Below are 16,374 nucleotides of genomic sequence, written 5' to 3'. Positions count from 1 at the left end.
TATATTTTAAGCGTCTGGGATTACATCTCTCGTGTGTGTGTAGAGCACCATAGCTTTACTGCATCCATACATCCACCAGCACTGCATTAACTCAGCCTCTTTTTTTCTATTTATTCCATTAAAGCCACTGAGGAGGTGGAGGAGCAGGAGGAAGAAAGCTGTGACCCAGTTTTATTTTCTCTAAAGAAAAGAGATGGAGCAACAGAGAGAGAAAAATGAAGTGAGAGAAGACGACAAAGAGGAGGAGTGGGGAACACTGGCCTGAATGAGAACAGAAAGTAATGAGGGCCTCATTTACAAACATGGCTCTCCATATTTTGTCCTCCCCACTGTGATCAGTGTCAGTGCGGTCAAACCAAAATACAGAGACAATCAACTCTTTGGTTAATTTGCACATAACTTTGCTTCTGTTATAGGTTTTGTATGCAATGTGTCATAAAATGCAGGATTATGACCCAAATGCAGACTAAAGACAGACTGAATAAACTGAAAACACACCTTTAATTGGAAGGTGGAAAAATTCAAAATAAAATCATAAAGCCCATTAGAAGTAACCTGAGAAAGGCTAAACACCAGTAATTGGTCAAACCGCACCGATGCTTCCGAACGTTGGGAAATCCTGGAAGCGCTTAGTGAAGCACGTATCGACTCTTGTGTTTTCAAGTGTTGTCACTGATGTTCGACGTCTCGCTGGTTCAGGAAGTGGTTCGAGTACTGGCACAATTTATGAATACACATCTATTGCAATCGATCAACTCTGTAGCTTACTGTTGTCAATTTGTTGGTGTGGGTGACACATCTGCATTTTGTTATCAACTATAATAATGGAATTGACAGAACTAATACTAATACTACACAGCAAATTCAAAAGTGTTAAATGTTTTGGTGTTAGTAGTCTTAGAGTTCATTTTACTCTAAGTAGAGTCACATTCTTTTAATGTAACTCTGAGGTGTAAAATGATAGTAGTTAAAATCGAGTGTTAAAAATGAGTGTTTCTATTTCAAATCTGGAGGTGTTACAATGGAAACATTAACTCTTGACCTCTTAACTCTGAACTCCTACAGGGGCTATGACACCAATAGAGTAAATTCACAGACTCCGCCCCCAGCACGGCTCCAATCGAAGCTGAAGTGAAGCCGTTTCAGAACATTTTGCTCTACATATTTGAGTTGTTTGCCATGCTTGGTAAGTCATGTTTTCAAAGATTGTTTCAATTATTGTTATTAGCTTTTACTTCTGTGGCTCTTTGGAGTTGAGACAAAGCTGTGTGAAAGGCATTAGCCATGTTGCTCGCTGATAGCATAATATTCTGTTTTAGCTAGCTGAAAGGTATTGTTTGCGGGCAAATACCACAGCCTTGAAAAAAAGCTTGAATGTGAATTTTCAGTCAAATTTCTTGGTCAAATACACTTAAAACAATGTCTAGAATGTGAAATGTTGGTATAATGGTGCTACTTGAAGCCTAAAAACGATCTCCCATAAAAAACGAGCAAACAGCAGTAGCAGACGTCCCGAGTCCCGACTGAGTTCTACGTTAGCATTTAGATCCCTCCAGAGTTTTGTGCACACGGTTTAGGTAAAAATGAAAAAGGTTGAGGTTTTACATTTAGTTCAGTATTACCTGTTGTCTGTGTCCTTGTCTTTTGGGAAAATACTTTACACAAGTAATGGCTCAAAAAGGATTCCTTTGTTTGTTTGTTTTTTTTACTGTGCTTCAATTGATTTGTGCCATTAATTAGTGTCAACTAATTTTTAGTCAATCTCCACATAGGATATGCTTGTGAAGATGGAATATGGGGGAGAGCAGAAGTGCGTTGAAGTTCCACAAAGTGATGAATGAAGGACATGCGTATTGTATTTTGTATTTATTGAAATAAGTGATGAGAATGCTGTTATTTGCATTTACCAGCTCACCTATGTCAGACCTTTTGATAAACGAAATTCTAATGAAAGTGAGAACATGTACACTGTTACATCTTTCAGAAAATGTTTTGAAATTGTGGTGCACAGTTCAGAATAAATGTTTTTCAAAAACCAGTGCGTCTTTTTAGTAAATGTTTATTTCCAAAAGAAATTTCTAGAAGTTCAGAACAGTAAAATTCCCGCTTTTTAGAATTAATTAGAAGATAACTCTTACGTAGTTAAACTAAAATACTCTTTGAGAGTTAATATATAAACTCTTAACACCAAGTGTTAAATTATCAACTCCAGAGAGATTTGGTGTTTAACACTAAATCAGAGTTAACATACCAACTCTCCAAAAAGAGTTAAATTAACACTCTCTGGTGTGGACCCATATAGACACTTTAAAAGTGTTGAAATCAAATCTGACAGTGTTAATTTGGACATGCTGGATTTGCTGTGTAGTTCTGTCAATAATAATAGTATAATACCATAATCTATTATTACTATACTACATTATAAAAAAGACTGACTAGTGACCAGAAAGAAGGACCCGGATGAGACCTTGGTATTAATGATTATCAAAGACAAATAGCATCTCAGCATATTGGAGGGCACAGGATATAAGGAATTTGTATCAAAACTGGATCGAACCTGGTTTTTTTTGTGTGTGTTTTTTGTTTTTGTTTTTTTACATTTTCTTCCCATCCTTTAGGCTGTGAAGGCAGTGGTTGTGGGAAAAAATTCCAGGTTGAGAAAAGGAAAGCCAATGTAGAAACAATTAAGGTAACAGCAGATATGTGGACATCCATTAACATGGATGCCTGGTTGTGATCTGCCATTCTGTGGATGGGAAACATTCCAGTATCCAGTCAGCTTTAATGGACACACATAGAAATAAATTTAGCTTTTGTGATCCCTCAGGGAGAAATGGGGAATAACATCACATGTGCCTTGTAACTGATGGAGCATCCAATATAACTGCCTGTGGTAGGGGACTGCAGCTCCCTCTGTATTGCCCATATTCTAAACTTCACTGTAAAAAAGGACCCCAGTGATACCATTATTAAATATGCTAAGTAGATCCTCCAGGAGGAGGCAAAACATGCAACAATCACACTGGCAAGGGAATATGGGAAGCACCTCATCAGGCTCCTAAGGGAAAAGCTCTTTAAAAAAAAAGAAAAAAAGAAAAAAATGAAGTCAAGAAAAATTTGGCAGAACTTGTGAAGCCATCTCAGGGTTTCTCCTGCTCATTCACATGAAAGGGGTGATCTTGGCAGCATTTAACCAATGTAAAAGGGTCTTTTTCACAGGTCATATGATTTTTCCACCACAGAACACGATCCTTAAAAAACATAAAAAAATCTAACAGTAAATGCAATATGGTTACAAAAAGGACAAATGGAAGGCTGCAGCCAGTAGCGGATACGGGTGACACGGGCGGTTGCCCGGGGCGGCATCATGGTGGGGGCCGGTGTTGTGCCAAAAAGTGATTGTCTGCCAAAAACTGATTTCCGGTATTTGCCAAAAACTGATTGCTTGTATTTAAACTGCTATAAGTAACTTGTTGGGCTATAATATGTGAAACAGATGTCAAATGCATCGCTTATGGATGACATAAAGTCATCTTGAGCCACAAACAACATTCGTGTAACAAGGTAGAAGCCGCAATCAGTTTTTGGCAGCGACTTTTATATAACCTTTATTTATGCAGTTAAAAAAAATCTCATTAACATTAAAAATGTCTTTTGTAAGAGTAAGTGGGCCAAGAGGACAGCAGAAATGGCAGCAAATATTACAATAGTTCTGTAAAAATATTTTAAGTGGGGATAAAGGACCGGATTGGTTATAATGTAAGTACAATAACACAGAGTTGTAAAGATACTTGAAAAACGGATAATTTTTAATTCTCTATATAACCCCTTTATAAACCCTATTCACCGAAGTGTATTTACGAACATACGTAAAGATATTACACAGAAAAAAAAACACAGAAACATTGGAAATCACTTTTTGGCACAACATCACGGGTATCGGCAAAAAATAAAAAATAAAAAAATGCTCGTACTCATGCTGCCCCGACGTCAGCCAGCGCACATTGGGAATGGTACAGGCACCGATCGGTTTTCTATCGCCCATTTGCTGGGAGTAAGGACGCCCTTCGTTTGCGAGGTGCGCCTGCTGCTTGCGGCGCAGAGAGGAGAGGGCGGGGCGGCGGAGGATTTTCTGACCGGCTGGAGCAGCATCTAATAACCATCTCGCAAAGTAAAACAAAATGAAAATAAACCAACAAACACGAAAACACCAGACATTATAATACAGACTTATAATTTTCACCGATGTTTTTTCAAAATTCTATACACAAAAAGTGAGCGCGAGAGCCCTCGGTCGCCTGCTTGCTGCTGAAGTCAAAGTAAACTTTATTGTCATCTCCGCTACATACAGTCCATAGAGAGACGAGACGACAAGGCTCCAGTTACAGCAGTGCAAGTAAACAAAAAATATATGTAAGAAGAGTAAGAAAATAAATATACACTTTAGGACCAGGGGTAAAGGGATCAATATCAATTTAAAATTTACAGTTTGATGATTTAAAGTCTCACACACAAGCTGTCGAAAGGGGAAGAAGAAATGGTAAAAATAGCAACAGTAACAGACTAAACTCCAAACAATACATTATGTTACAGATTTTAATATTAATTAGTCATTGTCAATTGTTGATTCGTCCTGTTCTCATTGTATGACGGATTATGATGGCTGTTTGGTAGCCGTTTGCATACTATGCATACTCTCTCTCTCTTCATATGTGTGTGTGTGCGGACACAACAATTTTATGTTAATGTACAATCCTTAATATGTTTTGTGTGTGTGTGTGTGTGTGGGGGGGGGGGGGACGCCAGAGGGAGTGTTCGCCCAGGGTGCCAAACTGGCTAGGATCGCCACTGGCTGCAGCAAATCTTTAATCTGGTGATTTAGCCCACAGAGCGATAAAATAAACATTTTAGTTGCAGATAATTTTTTCTGTATACCCGGGTGCACTCCCAGTACTCCTGTTTACTTTTTAGGTGATGGCTGCACATTAGACCATCGAAACTTTAAACCATATTAATTTAAATATTTAAAGTTACTGTCCCAAGGCCTGATAAAATTAATTTTATTGATTGAACAGGTATTATTGATGCTCATTCTGTGGTCCAGTAGTTGCAGTTCCCGCAGTGTAATAGAGACTAAACAGCACATCAGAATCAAATATAGCAACAACATTTTATACAGCTTCTAAATCACCAAATGAAAACACGCACGTGGTACTTTTAGGTGCAGTTTAACAACTTGGACATAATAGGTTCTTTCCGCCATCATGCCAAAATCCTGCTTCACACTAAACGCCACATCCAACACAAGCAGACTGACAGTTTAAATAGACAGATTAGGTAATCAGGGCGAGGCAAAACAAGGCACAGGTGAATAGAATCAAACTAACAGAACGGGGAGGGGGTAACTAAATACAAGGCAAGAGTAACAGAGTAAAGAGTAAATCAACATGCTGGTGCATCGTGTTAAAAACACCAAGGTACTGTAGGCATGTCTTCTGTGGAGCAATATGCTGTCTTGTAAGCTGCTTTAGAGCAGAGAACATCTGTTTGTCAGAGAGGAGACACTTGACTGAGAAGGGACGGGGGCGATTTATCCAGTGTAAGATATACTGATGTTTAGTTCAGTCTCCACAGAATCATGATCAGAGGGATTATCTTTAGTGAGGAGTTGGCAGCTACATTTGGTAAATTTCTGGAAATTAAATGCAGTGGATTGGGGGAAAACACAGAAAGTGAAAGTAGTACGAAAATCCCCTCTTTCAATCCATTTTTTTCTGATTTGTTTTCTGGACTACCCCCATTCCATAAAAGCATGGATACATCCTGCCTTAATGAACACTTCAGGTTGATGGTGGTCGTAGGTTAACAGTGGGGGCTTTTCTTGGTACGCTTCTTGGAGATCCTCAGAACCAACTGAGCATTGTTCAAATGTCACAGCCTGTCGGAGTGTTGTTCCTGTCCATGTCCACCCTTTTATGACCACAGTGTACACATCTTCTGATGGCTGCTTCCCAAACAGTAAGTTCTCAAATGGTCTCAACAGTCATCAGAATTCTATCCAATAAAGTACCTCTGGGAAGCAGTGGAACAAGAGATCTGTATCATGTATGTGCTGCTGATGAATCTGCAGTAACTGTGTGATGCCATCTTATCAACGTGGACCAAAAACGTTGTTTCTAGCACGTTGTCTAATTTGTGCCATGAGCAATTAAGGCAGGAAAGCAAAAGGGGTCCAGTCCAACAAGGTACAAGCAATGTGTACTTAATAAAGTGACCAATGAGTTTATAGGGACACTTGCTTGTTGCTCTTTAGTAGGTGGTAATATCACTGCTTTTGCAAATTCTTACATCTATACATTGAGAAACAGTATTAAATTGAGACTGTCATTTACTGAGCCATAAATACCTAACTTCACTTCAAAGATTCTCTCTGGCATTGTAAGATAATTAAGAAGTACCATTTTCAGGTAAATATAGCAAATTTATAAATTATGTTTTCACTACATGTAAACTCAACATGCTTAACTAACAGGGTTTATATTATTTGAAAATCTTTCAATTTTATGTCTTTTCACTTAGAAGCATGGCTGTTATGTATACATTTATAAAATATACAAAGAAAACCTCTGCTGAGATTTGATTTATCAAACAAGGCTATTTTTCAATAAAGACAAATTAGGAAGATTTCCTTAAAAATGTCATTTTCCCCAAAGTATTAAGTAAAATCAAAACAGAAAAAACCTTAGACATAGACAGATTTTTCAATAATGTAAAACAATGAAAGGTGGAAAACTAAACAAAACAACAGTATATATTTTGTACACATCACTGGTTAATGGTCAGAGTACAATATCAAAGGTTTCATACTTTCCAATCCAACTGCTACATGCAGAACAAAGAGAAGTTTTTCCACACAACATGTACACTCTCTTTAATAATTCTGAATGCTCTAATTAACCCCCACAGTAACTCAATTTGAAGCTACATAAGCACTAAAACAAGGCCAAAGGGACAGTGTGAGCCTTTTGTCTGCCAAAAATGTGCAAAGCAAATCCTAATGCTGCTTCATGCCTGCTGGATCTGAAAGTATAGCTGCCCTTAAAAACTTCCTAAGCTGCTTGACTAATTATTTCTACAACGGCTCACCACATAGGTATGTTTGCATTCAGTGGTAGATGTGGTAAAGTATATATCAATTAAAACATAGTGGTGGATTCACTGCAAGCAACAGATGTGTTTTGTGGTTGAGGAGAGGTTTTTGTGTTTGTTTTATGTCATATGCGGTCAAAAATAATTATACGATGATATAATAGTATCCAGCCGTACATGTTTAGCCACCAGGTGCGGCTGCAGCCTGGTTTATGATGCACTATTTCTCATAAAGGGCCACGGGATATGAGCTCCAGATTAGGTGAGCTCACAAAAGGCCATCGTTAATCAACCAGCTGTACAAACTTGGGGAACACACAAGCAGGTCAGCAATTAAGAGAGAATATATTTTATAACCAGAACTAAGAAAATGTAGCTCATTCTGCAAAATAAATTATTTTGTGGAATGTAAAACTAAAAGTGTATACTTTTATAGAGTTTATTAAAAGAGGGGTCATGCCTGCGTTATCCCTTTAAATATGCATCCTCCTTTTCCTTCTCTAGTCTGTTTAAAAAGAAAAGGGAAAAAAAAATCACAGCGTTCCTCGAAAAAGATCACCTCATTACAGTTTCCGCATTATGCAATCTGATGTCAATTTTATGCTACATTGACCTTTGTTGCTATTTCTGTCTGCTCTGCTACACTACACAGATAGGCTAGTTGGTACTAAATTACATTTTCACCAGAAATTCTGGGAGCGTGTGTGGAGTGTGGGTGTGGGGTAGGCAGTCAGGCACTGAATAGGCGGTACATTACGTTCTCTATTCTAACCACCAATCTGCAGACAGTCTGCATCAAGTGTGGACACATGAACTTCATTATTAGGCTGGTACTCAGCAGCTATATGAGGTTAACATTCGAACAGCCAGAAAATGCATAATGCATAATATGCAATGTATGACCACTCAAGAATTCTTAGTCATGGCAGAAGATTACAGTGACGTAAACTGTCAGCAACACTAGTAAGATACCCCCTGTCTTGTGTCTCTGTTAAAAATATGAGCTGATACTGAAATAGCACTTTGAAGACTGTCACTTTTATCCAGGGTACATACAGTCTTCACGGTAGATTCAAGCGTGTAAAAGAAACAGCAAGTTGACAAGTACACCAAAAATGACCACTGGGAGCAGTGGACTTGAACTCTTCTCAGTTACTATTCTTTCTAATCATATTTTCATGCATCTGTGGCATCTTTGATTTCTTTTTTTCTACACTCTTTTGAAAAATGAAATTACCAGAGGTTAGTGAACTAAGGTTCGTGTAGTTCTTTTGTTTGATGTTTCTTTGCCTCCTGCTTGGACAACACATGAAACAGTCTTTTGCCTAGGCTGACTTCTTTTGGGTCAGCAGGTGCTCTCCCTGTTCTGCTGTAATCCATGCTGTGCTTAGCTCCTTCTCACATGCAATGAGTGTGTCATTTCTCCACTTTGGCTTCTTTGGGAGATCGATGGCAATGGTAGGGAACTGTAAAGGCTAGAAAGTCTCCAAAAATAAACTAGTCCTGCTCACACATCATATATATATATATATATATATAGGAAGCAAAGACTATTTAAAGCTTTATGTGATAGCTCAGTTAAAGAGGGATATGGGTCATACTGCAGAAAATGGTTTTACAAAACAAGAGGATTTTAAATTTCTCCTTGACAACAGCTCTTGATTACATTATGTTTCTGTTAGTCATTTAAGTGAGTTGTGATAGTAGAAGGCAATGTTTTGAATTTTCCTTACAACAGAAAAAAGACAGGATAAAATATGATCTTTTTTTAATGTTATAATCACATAATACTGACAATGACACACTATTTTGACAAATTTGTTCAATGTTTAATGGAAATAGAATTACCCGCTGTTTGTTGGAGGAAGTCATGGGTTACAGTGGTATGTAAACCTTGTAGGAGCCATAATTGAATGTATTGAATTTTTGATGATCACTGGGTTTTCATTTGTTTGGTTGCTATGGTGATGTGTAATGGGAGTCACGTGGGTGCTAGCGGTGACATTAAGAGGGCGTTGTCAGTCTGTCATTCACTGGTTTTGATTTTGACAGAGAAGAGGGCTGGGTAGCTGTAGTTTTTGTTGACCGCTGCACAACATGTTTCGCCTTGTTACATTAGAGCCTGTGACGTTGTAAGAGTCCAAATTGCGAGATGATCACATTACTCTGTAAACTCTCAAAGCACTTTAATAAACAAGCAAACAATTCCACCTCTCGCATTATTGCGTAAAGTTGACAGCGCGTCAGGCAAATAGGCAGGCTCCATCCCTGGCCTCTAGCGCCTGTGGAAGTCGCTACAAACCTATTGAGTGGATGATCAAAAAATATGATCATCATCTATCACTTATTATTACGGAGTTTAAGAAGATGCAAATATAAAAAGCAAAATACAAGTTACTCCCATTTTTATTGGCTTGTTTGTGAATTCTAGAATACATCAAGACTCTTACACTGAATCTACATTGAAATCTAATGGCTTTATAATAAACATAAATTTATAAACATTTTTACAAAGAAAAAAAAGCAGTAACCGAGTTAAAAACAGCCAAGGCTGCCACCACTAACCAAATTGGACGGTCGACTGCACTCATAAGGCTCTCCAATACCGACTCGCCATGCAACACCTGCGCATGGCACAGTCTTCAACCTTTACTAGTAATATCTGCTTCATTCAAACTTTTCAGTTACTGGCCCATCACACACAATTCAAACTGTGGCAATTGATTTTATTATATCGATGTTTAAAATGACAACGTGAAAACAACGTGACCCTTAAAGCAGCAAATCCATAGCATTGCTCTACTGTGAAGCTCCATGGACCACTGAGGAAAGGCGTCCATAATTAGTTGGCAATCATGATTGGATCAATTGACACCTCTGGCTTTTGATAGGTGACAATGTCCAATTCTGAGTGGATAATGGAGAGGTAATCTGCCCTGAGGTAGATCCCCATCACTACAGACACCCCTCCAACCCCGACTCTGTTAACAACAGATAATGAGATTATAGCTTGTCCCAGGGCTGATAGAATTAAGACTGCATCAAGGACATGGATCATTTTATGTTATAGTGTGCCACTGGAGTCCACTGATATCGATGAGGTAATGTCAAACATTTTTTTTTGGAGAAAGCATAGAGAGAAATATTATATAAAAACACTTGTGAAATGTTTAAATATTTATCTTTCAGTTGCATAAGAATAAAAAAGCCACAAACACTTGCACTGTACTTAAGGACAGGATGAAAGACAGTAATGTCTTCTTTTACTATGTAAAAGATTTAACCTGATCCCTGCTTGTCGGGGCCTGGAGCCTGGGGCTCGCTCGGGCCACTTCGGGGGTGGGGTGCCCTCGGCCTCTTGGCCTGGGGCTCGGTCACTCTGGCACAGCTGGCTGCCGGCGGAGCTCACCCCCCCTGGCTTCTGCTCTGGGGCTGCTGAGTGACCCCTCATCTGGGACTCTCGTCAGCTCTTTCGGGATAGTGGCGCGGCTGCCCCTGTGTTGGTCTTCCTTGGTCTCTTGTGTTCCGAGGGCCTCTGGATGTCTGGAGTTTTGATCTCCTCCATACCTGCTTCATGCCCTGGTGGACGGGGCTGTGGCTCCCCACACCCTCTAGCAGATCATTACATGAAGGAACCTTTTAAAAACAAGCGCGCTCATGCTCACAGGTGTACACACGGGTGCTCACACACACAAACGACACCCTTTTTGGCTCAAAGCACACTGTGCGCTGTCAATCTTACGTGCTGCACAATAATGTTTAATATTTAGTATTTACAGTTATATTCCCATATATCATCGTGATGTTGTTTATTCTATTGCTCTCGTTTTCTTCTGCTTGTTTTCTTTTTTCATTCTCAACAGGTGAAATTAAAAAAGTATCTACTGTTATCTATTGCTAGCTAGTTTATTGTGATGGTGTTGTTTTTATTATGTTGCTCTTTGTTGTTTGTTTTCTCTTCTGGTTTTTTATCTCCATACAGGTGATCCAGGTGTTTTGTTTGTTTTTCTTTTTTTTCTTCCCCCTTTCTCACCATCTCTTCTCCCCTCTATTTTTCTTTCTCTCCCTCTCTTTCTTTCATTCTTTTTCCCTGTCCTATCCCCCAGTCATGTCTGTTCTGTCTTTAAAAAACAAAAATAAAATGAATATATAATTATAATAAAGGTCAATCAAATGGACCAATATGGCAAGGCCATGATGATCCACTTAGTAAAGTAAATCCACTTGGCATCTTTCCTGGCCTTCAGACAACAATTCTGATGTCTAAAGATCCAAACGGGACAGGCAAAAAAAAAAAAAAAGAAAAGAAAGATTTAACCTGATCCTCTTCTAGCTGCCCTCTGTCCTGACCACATGGATACGCTTCTGTTCTTGCAGCTCCTGAGCTAAAGTGGTCCTCTGTAAAGAGCTTATTTTAATATAATAGATAGATTCTCTCATTCTGACACTGAATGTCAAAGACAGCATGTCATATTCATCACTTTTGGTATTGCCATATTCCGATTAGCTGTATGCACACACGCAAACACCATTAAATGCATTATAGACTGTATAAAATCAAAGTGCATATAAACAACTGACCTCATCATAATGAAACATTTCTTCATATAAACACAACTACTAGCTTAGTTTTGAATGAGTGGACAATGAGTGTATGGTAAGTAAGTAAGATTTGTTCTGTGAAACTCATTTCTAAACAATTTAAATCCCTGTCAGCTGCAGGGGACAAAACCTGCACAAAACTCCATCATCCATCACTATTATATCTGCAGCCTAAAGCTGTAAATTCACAGTGTGGTCTTGTTAAATTTTCTGGGATCTGCGATTCACAGAAAAATAACACACGTAACGAAAACTGAAATGGAGCAAGAGACACCCGAGGAATTTGTGTTTTACATCAAGTGTAGTGTAGTGAAGTGAAGTGAAGTACATCTACAAATTAAAGCTTCTTGCTGATAAAGTGATGCCAAAGTTTTCACAGGCAGGGTGTAGATCTAGCCAGAGCTAACTGAGAATATCTGCTTCTGAATCTAAATGCTATAATTTTAACTGCCCACTGGAGCAGGAATGCAGAAAGGCATTCAATTCCCTTCTGTTGATTAACTCTGGCATCTTTGGAAGACGCACGCACACACACGCACACACACACACAAAGCGAGTCCATCTACAGCACATCTTACCCACTTGCCTCAGAGTTATTGGACATCTAGAATGGAGGAGAAGGGATTTCTCTAGCTCTGCTCTTGTGACTTTGTAATTTACTGCAAAGATTTCCAGAAAACAGAACGTGAAACAGTGCAGTATTCTGTGCAGCTGTCATCTGTCTCAAGAGGTTGTTTTGCTGTTTGGCTGACTGAATACTTTGCCACTTGCATTTAAGTTGATCTCATTCACACATTGTTATAACTTGAAAGATTTAACTTGCATAAATACCTTCAAGGCTGCAAAGAACAACAACTTTATATTTTACATGATATGAAACATTCAAGATGTTTTCTTTTTATTCTGTTAGTTGGGGTTTGATTAAGAGAGGACCCAAATGCAGAGGCATGTGAAGTGAGCAAAAGACGAACCTATATTGGTGGTTACAAAAATATAGCCTAAAAAAAATATACAAAGCCAGGACAAATGTACATTATATGAACGCAGGAAAATGACAGATAATTAGTCAAGATATTTAGTTTGCTATAATGAATTATAGTTAATACACTATGTCATATTTTAAAGGCTGAAATATCAAATATCTGGCTGCTTTAGTGATCAAAATACTAATTATCCAATACTACAACCGATCTATAGATCAAATTATATTTCTCGCTCTAGTTTGAAGTTTGATATGACTGCCTTTTTCAACTGATAGCTTTTCGCATGTAGTGACATGATGCATGGAGTCAAGAGTCAAAAGGCAAAGGTAAAATAACCCCAAACACAGAAAAGCTGAAAAAGAAAAGAAATAAGCTACTGTTGTGACCCTGTCTCACTTCAGATCTAAACCTGATTTAAATGCTGTAGCAGGATCATAAGAGAGCTGTCCATGAATGAGTACCAGCAAACCTGAGGCAACCAGCAAACCTGAGGCAACACTGTAAAGAAGAGTAGGTAAAAATTCCCAATTCTCAATGTGAGAGACTGATAAAGTCATACAGAAAATTATTATATCAGGTTATTGCTGCTAAAGATGCCTCTAGAAGCTTTTGAATCATGGGGTATACATAGTTTTTCCACAGGTCTGCATACAGTCCTGTGAAAATGAGTATCAATAAATTAAAAAGAGATGCCGAGACAGACAGAAATTAATTCTTTAGAGATTCTAGATTTGAATAGTACTTTGGGTGTAAACTAAACATTTATCTTTATCTCGTTATAAGAGATAATTTCTAGCTTTGATTAAAAGAAACAAACACATTTTTTTGAATCTGTTGGAATTAATGTGTTTTAATTTAAGTCTACCATTATCTCCTCAAAAGCCCATTGAACTCCAAATGCCACAATCTAAGGAAATATTACACAGTGAGATATACTGAAAAACAGCAATTCAATAAGTCTTACAGTAGCCGAAACCCCAGTCGGAGTGCCTCTAGGTAGCTTTTTTCACTTTTTTCAAGTAGCACATACAAGCTTTAAAGCAGCCTCAAGGAGAGAAGCAGCATCTCAAACAAACCTGAAGTGAGCTGGAGTGAAAGTGACACAGTGAGGTCAGTGTGTGCCCTGTGGTGTCACCTGTTCCCACCTGACACACAAACTGGTACAAGCTCAGAAACCAGCTGCTGAGTCAGCTGGGAAGGCGAGTAGTGAGATTGGAGGCAGCAGACCGAGGTGACAGATCAAGTGATGGAAGCCAGATGAAGAGAAGGTAAAATAATGTTAAGTGTTTGGGGCAGGTGGAAAGGACATCAGAGAGGGAGAAAGAAGAAGAAGAAACAAGGTAAGACAGAAGTGGAGAGAGCAACGCAGCGAAAGATAGTAGAAATTATTATTCAGTATAGTGGACAGGAAGAGGGTGAAACAAATGGAAAATAAAAATAAGATGATGTCATAGAGTAAGTGTTAACAAAGAGAGAGAGAAAAGGCACAAGAGACCTTACCTTGTTATGTCGGTGTCTATCACATCTTGGAGGGTGTTTTTGTACCATGAGAGAGCGTAATGTAATTAAAAAACAAGTTCACACCTTTGATGCTTTGATTCTGATTTCACATATCAAATTAAGCTCAGGACAACTTCATTCCTGGGTTTAGCCTTTAAGGCGGCTTTTCTTCTCCTTTGCCATACTTTGCAGGTCAGAACTGTAACTTTGATCCTCATACAGTCATTTTTATACCCACAATCAGTCTGACATTAGACCGTTCAGCTCAGTGATGGTGTTTTTCGCCAATCACAATCATGGTGTTGACAGCAAAACAAACTGTCTGGTCTTGCTAGCAAATAGCTTGTTTTTTTTTTCTCTCACAGTAGTTTATTTTTACATTAAGGGTAGCATTTGAGGTTACACAAAGAAAAGGTTTCTGTTCGCAGTATAGAAATAAACAATTCGGACGCTTTATTTGTGGTGGACTTGGTGGAGCATTTTAACAGCATGTCGCTTTGCACAGATTTGTGCAGATGGTAAAATGAACTTAGATGCATGTATTAAAATAAAATAAATATTTATAGTATTTATATATAGTATTTTTATTATATATGATTCAAAGTATGTAACTGTTCTTCAACAAAAAGTCTGATAACATAGCAGTCAGGTTATACAATTCCCCCTTGTAAAATTATAGCATTTAAATTGCCCAGTCATTATGTATTTCTTTTAAAGGATCAATTAAGTGGAGTCTACACAGCAGGCACAGAGTGAGCAGAATGTTAGCAGGTGCAGCAGCAACTGCACAGTATGTGTTTAGGCGCAGTATTGAGCAGTATGTCACATGCTCCTTTGAAACGCTCAGAGTTCAATACACGATCACTGCAGCAACGCACATAAAATATGCCATAAAAATGCACATTGGGTTGTGTTTACAGCCAAATAGCATGAGTAAAACACGAGCTGTTGCACAGCCTGTAAAGACAGCTGGATTTATTAAAATGCAAGCTTATCTGCATCTCTCAGACATGTGTGATGTGGCTGAGTAAAAAAAAATAATGTAGACCCTGCATGAGAAACACGGAGAGGTTTAGCCAAGGCTTTGGTCTAAACAATATTGATGTGCAACCATGAAAAAGAAAGAGGAAAGCTGCAGCAATAACAGTGGGCATGCCCGAGATAACGCTTTTATCTTTTAATTTTTCTTTAACAACCTACAGTCAGGTCCAGAGGTTCTTGGACAATTGCATAATTTTTGCATTTTTGTTTCAGTGTGCCACCACAGTGGGTTTTAAATTATACAATCAAGATATGATTAAAGTGCAGACTTTGAGCTTTAATTTACAGGATTTCACAAAAAAAAAACCACAAGCTGCATTATCTGTTTATGCATTACAATTCTACTGCAAGGGCTTGTCTCATGTAGTTATACCCTTCTGCTAAGAGCCTTCGTTATGTAAGACTCATCTTAGGGCAGAGTCATTTCTCACCTTTTAATAATACATAGTTACATTTTGTCACAGACCCCTATTCAGAGCAATCTGAGAAATAGTGCAAACTGGGTGGTGACATTTGGCTGGAAGGACATCAGATTAAAGCTATATCAGGTTCTTAATATTAGAGAATAGAGAATATGCATTGAAATTCATGATTAATAAGGATTCAACTACTATTATTCTTTATTGTTGTGATGCACAAGCCATCCTTGTGAATACAATCAGAAAGTGAAGAAAAACTGGTTTGCAGCAGGTCATGTTCTGCAGAGGCTCAGAAATAGCACAACTATCTTAAGCAGAGAACGTTTTAAGCTTATATGGATGTTGTAATGAAGTCACTTCTTTGGTCTTATAAATTATTAACTGTGCTACCTTGAGGGGAGATGGGCTTGAATGGGGAAATAAACAAAACTGTTGCAATAGCTGGTAAATGTGCTTAAGGAACACCTCATTGTCTCTTTAAGTGTTTTGTGAGACTGAATCATAACCACCAGTAATAAGCAGGACCTGGTTCTCGCAGGCGGCTCTGTTTATTTGATGAGGAATCAGGAACTCATTGGAATGACATCATGTCTCCGGATTGCTTTTCTGTAAACATGTCCTCAAAGGTTGTCACTGCAACTGCATACTCTATTCTGTATGCAGTTGCAGTGACAACCTTT

General features: G+C 38.4%; 1 protein-coding gene and 2 long non-coding RNA genes across 5 annotated transcripts in view; 1 reads left to right on the top strand and 2 right to left on the bottom strand.

Annotated features, from left to right (window-relative positions):
• The window catches only part of LOC146517965 (solute carrier family 12 member 5-like), a 183,809-nt gene that overhangs the window by 123,107 nt on the left and 44,328 nt on the right, over positions 1-16,374 (bottom strand). The window lies entirely within an intron of this gene.
• Positions 854-2,038, top strand: LOC146517968 (uncharacterized). The gene is made up of 2 exons (XR_014873999.1): positions 854-1,186; positions 1,773-2,038. It is a non-coding gene; the product is annotated as an uncharacterized LOC146517968 (long non-coding RNA).
• Positions 2,372-16,374, bottom strand: part of LOC146517967 (uncharacterized) — a 36,910-nt gene continuing 22,907 nt past the window's right edge. The window contains exons 2-3 of the long non-coding RNA XR_014873996.1: positions 9,452-16,347; positions 2,372-9,042 (exon numbers count right to left, since the gene is read on the bottom strand). This is a non-coding gene — a long non-coding RNA (uncharacterized LOC146517967). The remainder of the gene's footprint in view (positions 9,043-9,451; positions 16,348-16,374) is intronic.

Source organism: Neolamprologus multifasciatus, chromosome 5 (assembly GCF_963576455.1).
Source record: "Neolamprologus multifasciatus chromosome 5, fNeoMul1.2, whole genome shotgun sequence".
In the NCBI taxonomy this organism is placed as follows: Eukaryota; Metazoa; Chordata; class Actinopteri; order Cichliformes; family Cichlidae; genus Neolamprologus; species Neolamprologus multifasciatus.
The sequence above is the reverse complement of the archived record's forward strand: the minus strand, read 5'-3'. Positions and strand labels throughout refer to the sequence as shown.